The following is an 8,700-nucleotide window of genomic DNA, read 5'->3' as shown; positions in this document are numbered from 1 at the left end:
AAGTGTTTAATTTTTTGGCAGAATCAATATGATAACCTTTTTTAGTGATAGATTATTGTAAAATGATTTTTCATTTTAGAAAAAGACACCCAGATCCAGGATCCAAGAAACAATTTTGTGATATGCCAATGTTGGGTCAATAGTCAAATCTGATAGTGTTTTCCCCTGATGTTTCAACTGTACTGATGTTATCTGGGAGGGATGAATAGTTTGCACTATGTAATAGAAAGAATGTTAAGCTTTGATGAGAGGTTCATTCTATTAGATCAGAGAAGCATTGGACAAGGTTCCACTTTGGATTCTACATATAATTCTTTTCTCTGGATTAATGAGTGGGACTTCCCCTGTTTCTGGAGAGTAAAGGCCTGTTTGAAGGGTCTTGGTATTTCTCCCACAAGGGTTTGCTGCAGGCATCAGTGTAGGCATCTTTTGGTTTAGGCATGTATATGTATATGTATATGTATATGTGTATATATATATATATATATATATATTTGTTTTGTTTAAAGTTTGCTGAGGAATTAAATTTGTTATTGCAATTCACTAACTCATGACCAAAAGTTGATTTGTCAGATAATTTGGGTAGTACATTATAAAGCAGAGAGTGGAGCTTGAGGGAACAGGATGGGGGCAGACAGAGGGAAAGATTGGAAGCCAGGGACAGTGTTCCTGGGGGCCCTCCCTCCCTTTCTTCCTTCCCTCCCTCCCTCCCTTCCTTCCCCCCTCCTTTTCTTCCCTCTCTGTCTTCCTCCCTCCTCCTTCTGCCCTCTCCTCCCTCCCACACATTCATAGGTGTCGCACATTCATCCCGCACCTCTGAGATACGTACCAGGCATGATGCTGAGCACTGGACATTCACAGGTGACTGAGTCAGCGTCAGCCCTTTGAGCAGCCTCAGTCAAGCACCACAGGGATTAGCGAGGAGAGAACGACCACACTGAGAGCCCAGAGTGCTGCAGAGACCAGAGGAACCTGCCCTCTCTCCTGGTCTTCCTGGGGGAAGGTTGCCTGAGTACACCTGTCTGGGCCGTCTCCTGGGACTGGGAGCACATGGGTTGGGCTGGGGAGAGGAAGGAGCTCCAAGGTCAAACGCACCCCACTCAGAAAAGCCCACCCACCTGCACACAGGCCACTCGCCAGCTGTGTGACCTTGTTCACGTGACGTCACCTCTTGGGCCCCATTGTGCCCATCAGTACATTGAAGGCCTTGGGTCAGGTGCTCTGCCTGGACCTTTTCCATCTTCCAGGATTCAGAGTGGATGCAGTGGGCTGTGTTTGCCTCCGTGCTCACACTGCCTCAGAATCTAGTACTCTGGGAACTTTTCTGGCAGTAGTTTGAAAATCTCGCTGGTTGAAACCCAGTTTCACAGTTTCCTTGCCTCACTTTGCAAAGAGCTAGGGCATTTTATTTGCTACCCACTGCTTAATTGTGGTAACACTCAGCACAATTAAGGTCTTATTGAGGAAGAAAAGGCTTTGATCACCTTTAACAACTCTTGGAAATCCCTCTAAGTGCCTCTGCTAATTCTCACTTCTTTTAATAGTGTGGGTATGTTCAGTCACCCCTGTCCCACCCTCTTACAGCCCCTGCCTATGGTTCCCCAGGCAGAGATGTTTGCTGGCTTAATTATCTTGGAAGCTATTGTTAAAATAATATCTGCGATATCAATAGCATTGGGTGTCCAAGTGCAGCTTGCGGGGAGTGAGCAGTGCTCTGAGCACATAATTTGGAACATCATTCCTAGCCTAGAGCAGAAGGGCTTCCTTCCACCTTGTGTGCAGAGACAGTGGAGTGAGAGCCCAGCTCTGTTTCTCAGTCCAGGGGATACAAGTGAAAATGATGGGGCTGGGGGCTGGGGTGGGGAAGGGAGGGGGCTCGCCTAGTCCAGGCCCTTGTGATTCTTTCAGGGGCACAAAAGACACTTGCCCACTTGATGTCAAGCCAGGGGAGATCCTTCTAAGGGTGCAACAAGCTCTGCTCGCAAGCTCAGCCACCCTTACTCCTCTGTGTCTGCCTCCCAAGAAGTGAGATTCTGACCCGAGTGGGGTGTTTTAAAATACAGTGCATTAATAGAAAATTTGAGGTATAGTTAGGCCAACAGATCAGAGATGGCTGCCATTGAAGCGATGGTTTGTTACTCACAGTTCCCAAGGAGAGGGGCCACCACGCCATGGTGGGCCACATGGGGAAACACCAAGGTCAGTCAGTGAGGCAGGGGGAGAGAGAGGAAGTGTGGGCAGGAGTTGCTGTGGTTTCCACGGGAAGGAACAGGTGAGGCAGAGTGAGAAGGCTTAGGACTGGCTCATGTGAATTGTTTCAGTGAGCTCTGGGTCTGTCCCTAGCTGCTTGGTATCTTGCCCTGGAGTGATTAGGGCAGGTGGATAGTGGCCAGGAGTGCGAGAGGTGATAAAGGAGGTGCTTGGGGTGTGGGCTGTGGATTGGTTGGCTTGTATTTGAAAAGCAGCCTCATGGATAAGTTGTTTACTATCTCTAGGAATTGGCTGATCCTGGGAGGGTGGTCCCTCCAGGGTCAGCAAGGTCCCAGATGTCAAAGCATCAGAATACAGAAAATAAAAGACATGGTCCGTGCATGGGGACAACATGGCCTGATACAAAGCACCCGGCCAGGGTCTTAGGAGTCATCCATTCTTCCTTTCCTTTTCTCCCCATGCCCAATCGCTCATCCAGGACCATTCTACTCCCAGTATACATTTTGAGTCGGTCTCCATTCTCCATCTCCATTGCTCCCACCTGATCCAAGTCACCAGCATTCCTCATCTGGGCTGCAACAATACATTCCCAGCTGCTTCTACTTTCACCCCTCGGTTATCAATCTCTACCCAGCAGCCAGAGGGATTTTGTAAATCAGGTCTTATCACTCTTATATCACCTTGCTTCAACCCATCCAGTGGTTTCTCACTGCATTTGGAATGAAATGCAAACTCATTTCCATAGCCCACCAAGCCACCTTGCTCTGCTCCCTACCCCTTTGTGTCTCCCAGCTTCCTCTGTGCTCCAGCCTCACAACCTGCAACACATCAGGCACTCCCAGCCTTCTCTTCCTGCTCCCCTGGCGGCTCCTCATTCTTCAGGTTTCAGCCTAAATGGTACCTCCTCATAGAGACTGATCACGTCATCTCCATGATACCTAAACACCCCTCCCACATGTCTCTCAGACCACCATGTCTGCTGATCACTAATTGTAATGGCTAATTGACTGTTGTTGTTTACTTATTTTCTGGATCACTAATAGACCAGCATAAGGGTTAGAAGCACAATTCTGGGGTCAGAGTATCATGATTGAGGTCTGATTACACTGTTTATCTGCTTTTTTACTTCAGTCTAGCTATTTAATCTCTGTGAGCCTCAGTGTGTCCATCAGTAAAATGGGCATAATAAGAGTACCTGGAGGGTACCCATAATAAAAGCACCTATAAGGAAGTACCTATTTGTGAGTATGACATGAGATGGCCCATGTAAAGTGCATAACACTCAGTGTTTTATAGAAATGAGCTATTATCATCATTGAGATCCAAGCTTTTCTTTTGCTCACTGTTGCCTTCCCAGTCCTTCAGCTGCCTGGCTCATGCAAGGCTCCAGTAAACATTTGCTGAGTGGTTGATGAGTGGCCCTCTTTGGCTATGTTTGGCTCAGCTACAATCACTGCCCCATTATCCCTGCAGGATGAGCTTTCCTTTCCAAGGGAGAGAGCACTGAAAGGACCCTATTGTCAGCAAGTATGTTGGGGCTGCATTCTCTGTCAGGGACAGGCCCCCATTCCAGAACTCAGGAGATTTGGCTTCTAGTTTCTGATCTGCCCCTGAACATCTGTGCTCCCTTAGGAAGGTCACCTGATAAGCTCTCTGGACTTCAGCTTTCAGATGTGCAAAAGGATGGATTGGACCAGATGACTTCTAAGACCACTTCCAACCTTGACACCATTTTCCTTTTTTAAAGAAACACTTTTTTTCTGATATGTCACATACTATAAAATTTACCCAAAGTGTAGAATTCAATGTTTTTTAGTATATTCATGGAATTGTGCAATGATCACCAGAATCTAATTTTAGAGTATTTTCATCACTCCCAAAAGAAACCGCACACCCATAGCAGTCACACTCCTTTCCCCCCACCTCAGTACCCCCCGGCTCCTGGCAACTACTCATCTATTTTCTGTTTCTATAGATTTGGCTATTCTGGACACTTCATAAATGGAATCATACAATATATGAACTTTTGTGACTGGCGTCTTTCATGTAGCACGTGTTCAGTGTTCATCCATGTTGTAGCATGTATCATTAATTCATTCCTTTTTATTCCTAAATAATATTCCGTTGCGTTGTATCATAATTTACTTACCCATTCATCAACTGATGGATATTTATGTTGTTTCCACTTACCGGCTATTATCTATAATGCTAAAATTGCCCCTGATAGTTCAATTTAAGCCATTTAACATATAAGCTTGTTTTAGGGGGAAGAAGAAAGAAAGAAAAAGGTAACTTGATTTTATGGAGTACCTGCCAGGCATTGTGTTATTCAGGTTAAAATATGTCATCCCCTTTAATTTTCCCGACAACCTTATGTGAAAGGTGTTACTGTCTCCATTTTCCAGAGCATGAAATTTGAGCTCAGAGATGTGCATTAACTTGCTTGGTTTGAACCAGCTATCCAGTGCAGAACTAGGTCTGCCCAACTTTAAAGTCTAGGGCCCTTTCTACCAATCATGGTGATTTGTTTTCAAACTTTGCTTTCAAACATTTGTTTTCTACTTTGCTTAGCTCAGGCACTAAAATATGAGATTTTCCTTTCCATACATACGAAAGTAGTTACTCAACACTTTCACTTTGATGTGTTTACTCTGGTGGGTGAGTGTGGTCTGAGGAGGGGACTCCAGGGTCTCTGTGCTGATAGTGACTTGAAGGATGCTACAAGGAAGGGCTCTTTGGTGGGAAGAGAGAGCCTTGTCCCACCACCTTCTAAGGAAAAGCAAACAGAGTTATTTGACTTGATTCTGTTCCGCCTCAGTGCAAGGGTCAAATGTAGCTATAGAGATGAAGGCAAAACCTGCGTTGTGTGTTGTTTTAAAAAAAGAATTCCAGATGGGAAGCTAAAACGATGAATATCGTTTTCTGAAAATTAGTTTAAACACTCATTTTTTTTTTTTTTTGCTTCCAAGTTGGCCCCAGGCAAAATGGCATTTTTATGTTTCAAGACACACTGAAGTTAGGGGGAGGCCATGTGGGGCGACACCGGTGGACACACTATAGGTCAAGGGAAGCTGGGTTTCAGGCACACATGTTTCCAATCTGCATCTCAAGCCGGTCCCCTGCACCCCTGCAGGAGAGAGGCGACGCAGAGAGGAGGAGCCGTGGGGGGAAAGTCCAGCATGAAAAACACGCAAAAGAATTGCCTTTATTGGCAAACACAGACATTGCTGCCTTTCTCACTCTGTTCCTTGAATGCTCTGCCTTTTTTCCCTCGGTTTGCACAGGGAAGGGGAATCAGGGCAAGAGGAGGAGCTGAGGCTGGCCAGACTCTTGTACAGCTACCGTCTCTCCCAACGGTGCCCATCACTGTCAAGCCCCACCTGGGTGGTTGCTGGGACGTGGTGGGGAGGAAGGTCTGTGTCCCTGCCCATGTGGGATCCTTCTAGGAGATAGAGATGAATCTGAGGTGGCCCCCATAGCCCCTGGTCCTCCCCTCCTCCCCTGGTGGTGTGGCAGAATGCAGGCTTGCCCAAGGCCGGGTGGTGAAGAAGGCAAAGGTTACTTCTAGGCACCCAGCCTTTATTCTCTCCTATTCCTTCTCTCAATGCCCACATGCCCTTACCACTTAATTCTTATCACTTGTTTTTGCTTCCCTTCTATTAGTCTTTCCTCAGGTTAGGTGTCCATGCTTCTGTTGTATTGGCATGATTTTTTAGATGGTATTTGAACAGTTGTTGATTTGAATAGTTATATAATTTAATGTTTTTACCAAAAAGATTAAATAAAATCCTGATTTTTCATGGCTGTTATTGCATAAGATGTTGTTTTATGTAGGGTCAATGCTAAGCTGCTTTAACAAAGTCCACTGTGTGTTTTTTCAACACCATTGGGCAATTAACTCAATTCTCACACTCTCTACCTGGAGATGGTGCCAGATCTTACAGGTTAGGGGCTCATTCCTACAAGACTGCACCTCCCAGCCAACTTCAGATACCAGTGGCAAGTCCAGGATGTCACTGGTGCTTCTGGCCAGCTCGCTGTAGATCAGAGGTTCCTGTGACCCCCTCTTCAGTTTGATTAATTTGCTAGAATGGCTCACAGGACCCAGGAAAACACTTACTTACTAGATTACCAGTTTATTATAAAAGGGTATAACCCAGGGCCAGCCGGATGGAAGAGCCGCATAGAGCCACGCATGGGAAGAAGGACTTGGAGCGCCCGTGCTCTCCGGACGCCCGCTCTCCCCAAATCTGCATGTGTTTACCAACTTGGACGCTCTCTGAACCACGTCCTTTTGGATTTTTAAGGAGGCTTCGTTACGAAGGCACGATGGACTAAATCACTGGCCGTTGGTGATTGAACTCAATCTCCAGCCAGCCCCTCTTCCTTCCCTAGCCGTCAGTAAGTGGGGCTGAAAGTTCCAGCCTCTAATCACGTGGTTGGTTCTCCTGGCAACCAGCCCCTCCTTCTTTGCTTCCCACCCCGTTAGGTGACCCAGGGGCTTTCCAAAAGTCACCTCATTAACATAACAGAAGACACTCACATGCTCACAGCTCAGGAAATTGCCAAGGGATCCCTAAAATACAGTATCTTAAATCAGAGAGAGGTTTATTTAATCCCCAATATAGCTGTCTCAAACTTGGGTCCATGAACTCATTTAGGGGCCTGGATTCTTCCCACTGTGTTGCTTTGTCGTCCTCTCTGGCACTGTGCTCCTCTGAGGGACTGAAGCTGCTACATGACCTTGCTGTTTCTCGCTTGTCAGAAGGGGAAAAAGAGGAGCTTCATGGCAAGGAGTTTCCTTTAAATAAGTGGAAGTTGCATCTGTTCACATTCTGTTGTCACATGGCTGTACTCTTCTGCAAGAGAGGCTGCCTGCCTGGTGCCCAGCCAGAACTCAGTGGTGCAGGGCACTCTATCACCTTAAGGAGAAGGGCAGAATGGAAAGCAGGGGACATTGGCAATCTCTGCCGCAGATAAAATGTTAGACGTGAATTTAGAGAAAACTAATAGGTAACAAATAGTACAAATTGTACACAGATGGAGCAAAAATTGGGAAGGAGGTAAGGGAATGACTGAGGCTTAGAAATATAGCACATAAACGATGGATAAGGCTAAGGTCTTCCTTTTGTCAAGGGTATTTGCTTTTAAACAAAAGATGAAGTGAAATGTATAGAAAGAGGGCTGGATTTGAATCAAACCACATGGGTCCTAACTTTCCTGTCTTCCCTGGGCTGTGTGTTCTGGTCCTACTGCTAATATAATTTTGACTTTGGTTAGGTCATAATTTGCTCTTGTAGTATAATTTGCAAAAAGGAAGTTATTGGATGAATGTTGAAGCCCCTTTCATTGTTAACGTTTCTGTGACTGTCTCACTGTAGACCTTCATCCTCACCAACTTATAGGGAGAGGGCATTTTTGGATGGAGTAGAGGCGTGAGTGTCTCAGCACCCCAGAAATCTGTCATCTAGATGGGTTGTGCTCTCTCTCTTTTCTTTCCTCCCCTCCCCTCCCCTCTTCTTCTCCCTCACCCATTCTCTCTCTCTCTCTCTCACACACACACACACACACACCTGGGAGGTGACCTGAGCTTTGCTTTTGTGAATTGATGCCTGCTAAAACACATAGCCAGCTCACTCCTCTCTGCCCACCCCTCAACTCCAATGTGCTACCTAAGAGATATCCCTCTAGGACAGTTCCTATAATTGCTGATAAGACATGGTCTCTATCCTCCCAGAGAAATTCTGGGCTCCATTTTTGTTCTGCTCTTGGGAGCTGTGTGACCATTTTCCTTTCGCTGGTCAGCAAGGAGAAGCTCATGGCAGCTGGTCAGCTGAGGCGTGCTTGCTGCATGGCACCCTACAGGGAAAGAGAATCCCCTGTATTTGGCAGTGAAGCTTCCCTTGCTGTAAGCTTTCATTGCCTTTGGGTTCTGCTTTCTTTTCTGTTCTTGGAGATTCTTTTACAAACAGACATCGAATAGTACTAAATCGGGATTTTTTGTAGCACTTTGGAAAAATCATAAATAAAATGAGTTACTAAATTTAACTCAAGAAACATGCAGTGACCTCGTACTAAGCTGGGCACTGCGCTGTATACAGTGAGATACAGAGATAAACACGACATGGTCCATTCCCTAAGTTGCTCATGAATCTTTCCATGATGGTTTAGAGCCCTCTGCTCTGAGATAGCAGAAATGAGCGGTAGCTGTGTTCAGAGTGTTTTATGGAGCTCTTGATTTCCAGAGAAACTTGACAAGGATTCATGGTTACTTTATAAGTGGAGTTAAAACTTTAAATATGTTTATGAGCTTGTGAATGTTCTTATAAATCATAAGGATGGTAAAGAAATAATTTCTTTTTTTTTTTTTTTAAATTTTATTTATTTATTTATTTAGTTTTGGCTGTGTTGGGTCTTCGTTTCTGTGCGAGGGCTTTCTCCAGTTGTGGCAAGCGGGGGCCACTCTTCATCGCGGTGCGCGGGCCTCTC

The 8,700-nt window shown here is 45.7% G+C and overlaps 1 long non-coding RNA gene across 1 annotated transcript in view; it reads left to right on the top strand.

The window, feature by feature from the left end:
- The first annotated feature begins 707 nt into the window (after nt 1-707).
- LOC309611300 overlaps nt 708-8,700 on the top strand; it is a 33,476-nt gene continuing 25,483 nt past the window's right edge. The window contains exon 1 of the long non-coding RNA XR_014234436.1: nt 708-8,552. This is a non-coding gene — a long non-coding RNA (uncharacterized lncRNA). The remainder of the gene's footprint in view (nt 8,553-8,700) is intronic.

The sequence above is a fragment of the Balaenoptera borealis genome, assembly GCF_965194805.1.
Source record: "Balaenoptera borealis genome assembly, chromosome: 14".
Taxonomy (NCBI): domain Eukaryota; kingdom Metazoa; phylum Chordata; class Mammalia; order Artiodactyla; family Balaenopteridae; genus Balaenoptera; species Balaenoptera borealis.
The sequence above is the reverse complement of the archived record's forward strand: the minus strand, read 5'-3'. Positions and strand labels throughout refer to the sequence as shown.